Source organism: Peromyscus maniculatus, chromosome 14, assembly GCF_049852395.1.
Source record: "Peromyscus maniculatus bairdii isolate BWxNUB_F1_BW_parent chromosome 14, HU_Pman_BW_mat_3.1, whole genome shotgun sequence".
In the NCBI taxonomy this organism is placed as follows: Eukaryota; Metazoa; Chordata; class Mammalia; order Rodentia; family Cricetidae; genus Peromyscus; species Peromyscus maniculatus.
The window spans coordinates 82,191,423-82,194,308 of NC_134865.1; positions in this window are offsets into that span (position 1 = coordinate 82,191,423).

Consider the following 2,886-nt stretch of genomic DNA (forward strand, 5'->3'; position numbering starts at 1 on the left):
TTGATAAACATGAATGTCATTGTTGGGAGTGGTTGCCTTCGTGAAATTCAGGTTGCTCTTCCCACCTGCCCATCAACCCCCTTGGAGAGGTCGCTCAGCAGAAAGCTAGCCTGACACTGAACTAGCTATCCAGCTTATGTTTGGGAACTCAGACATTTGTAAGGGCTGCCTGCTCTGCTCATGTGCCAGTGCGGCTGCTAGAAACCATAGTCGCAGATGGGTGAGGTCTCCAGGTCGCACACTGGCCATCAAGCCTTAACAAACACAGAGGGGGCCGGGTGGTGGTGGCACACATCTTTAATCCCAGTCAGTACTCAGGAGGCAGAGCCAGGCAGATCTCTGTGAGCTCTAGTCCAGCCTGGTCTACAGAGCGAGATCCAAGACAGGCATCAAAGCTTCACAGAGAAACTCTGTCTCAAAAAACCAAACAAACAAGCACAGAGGGTAAAGAGGCTCTTTGAAGATGATGGAAAGATGAGAAACAAGATATGGGATAAGACAGAGGCTTGGCGAAGAAGTGCCCAGTGGGCATGAAACCCTCACCCCAAGGAGAAGTGTTCCCTGGTTTTCAGCATCAAAATGTAAGGACATGTGAGAATTAAGTTTGTAGGAAGAAATAAAAGATGAGAATTTAAATGACCTCAAACAGCTAGAACAGACTTTGTTTAATGCCAGAGAGGAGGTGGCTCCATTTCTGGCCTTGCTGTGATCACGGCACAGGACCCAGTCACTCAACAACCCGAGTTTAAGAGAATACAGATTACATTCTTCAAGCTGAGGTATTTGTAGCTAAGGATACAGAAAGGGGAAGAGGGGCTTGTTGGGGGCAGAATGGGAAGTTAGCTGCTTTGCTTAAATACGCTGTTTTTTGTTTTTTTGTTTGTTTTTTAAACTGCAGGGTCTTCTGTTTCTTTTTGCTACTGCCAGGTGTCTGGAATCAGGGTCAGTTGCTTTTCTTCTACAGGCCCCCACCCCCACCCCAAATAGCTGGTTTCCTGGAGCTTGGAACTAAGTTTTAGGGGCTTAGATTTTTGGGGAGTTGGGAAGGCTCCTTTAACTCTAAATTATAAATAATGTCATGGCACATCTTACTTAAGTTGTGAGTGTGACCCAGCAACATCGTCGATGGTACACCTTCAGCCAGAATCTCCTCTGTAACCTAGGAATATGCAGCAGCCATAGACAAGGTTGGGAGAATGGGGACCTTGGGTGTCCGTTCGCCATTCTTTAGACTCCCGCCCTCTCCCCTTCCCAACACCAAGAGCTTCCTGAGTTCCAGACTCTCTGCTGCTCTGTGGTTCTCCCTGCCACAAATGTGTCACACTGTTGTGTGGCAGTTTCCCCTAGGTTGAAACAGTTCCTCCTAGAGAGAAGCAGGGGGGACTTAAGGCTCAGAGTAAACAAAACCTACAGGCTCAGGATCATATAAGATCCACAAACCCCCAAGGTTATAGAAGCCCTGAAACAGTTGCTGGGGGAAGATTCCTCCCCCAGCCTACCCCTCCCTGAAGGAGACTCTTCCACTTGTCCTATTTGTCCAGCTCAGCATACAGGGAGGTCGAGGCCTGCAGCTTTGGTGAACGCTCACCTACACGACGGTAGACTTCTGTGATGAACTGTCTTTGAGCCATCCATAGTCCTGTAAGTAACCCTAATGAACTCGTAGGTGTTGTGGAATGTTGCTTTAACTATGTAAAGGTGGGTTACATTTGTTTGTGCTGCATGTGTTTAACTATGTAAAGATGTGTTGCTGTTTCGCCTTGCCTACCTAAGGCACCTGATAGGTCTAATAAAAAGCTGAACGGCCAATAGCTAGGCAGTAGAGGCATAGGGAGGGCTGGCTGGCAGAGAGAATAAATAGAAGGAGTAATCTAGGCTTGAGAGAGAAGAGAAGGAGAGAAGGAGAAAGAGAGGGAGACACCTGGGGCCAACAGCTAGCTGGACATGGAGTAGGACATACAGAGCGAAAGAAAGGTAAAAAGCCCAGAGGCAAAACATGGATGAAGAGAAACAGGTTAAAATAAGTTATAAGAGCCAGTGGGAAAAGCACAAGATAAGCCGAGCATTCACAACTAACAATAAGTCTCTGTGTCATGATTTGGGGGCTGGTAGTCTAAGAAAGCCTGTTACACATAGGCTTGCCAAATTGAACTTTGGTGGAGTCATTACTTCAGCCTGTCATTGGTTCCCTATCTGCAGTGAGTAGACATTTGTCTGTCTCCCCAAGAAAAGTCACTCGACATACAGACATGGAACACTGATTCCCTCTCTTCCCATGTGCCCAAGATGTCTGTCATCACTCAGTGGACTGAAACAACCTTAGCTTTCTTGCTCAGTTAGGTTCCAAACTGGCTGAGAGCATGGCTTCAGTTCCTCCTTCCCAGCAACATCCAGGCCTGGTGGCTGGCACATGGCAGAACTCCTGGAGTTGCTTGCTGAAGATTTCTTTCCTTTTGAAGTGCTAAAGTAACAGTCACTAAAAAGTCACCTAGGTCACACTGTCACTGTGTATTTCTGTTGTCAAGTGTCTTCCTCTGCAGACTTAAACTCAGATGGTGGAAACTAAAGATCTCTCATTGTCCTCTCAGAAATGCTAATGTGTGCGTGTATATGTAAAAATATGTGGATTAAAGCTAATGATGAAGAGAGACCTGAGCAGGAACTAGCAACTGAACATCCAAGACTTCAACACTTTTCTTTCCTGTAGACCTTGGATTTACCTACTGCAGTATAAAGCAGTATTAAACATGAGCAAAGAGGTAATCTTATCAGCTGTCTCAGTCTGAGGATCTGAGGCCTCACAGTGGAAAGAGGAATCCCTGTTGCACAGCAGTTCCTTTTGGAGAGGCATTCATTCAGACCTAAGAAGCTCCAAAGAGAGACTGT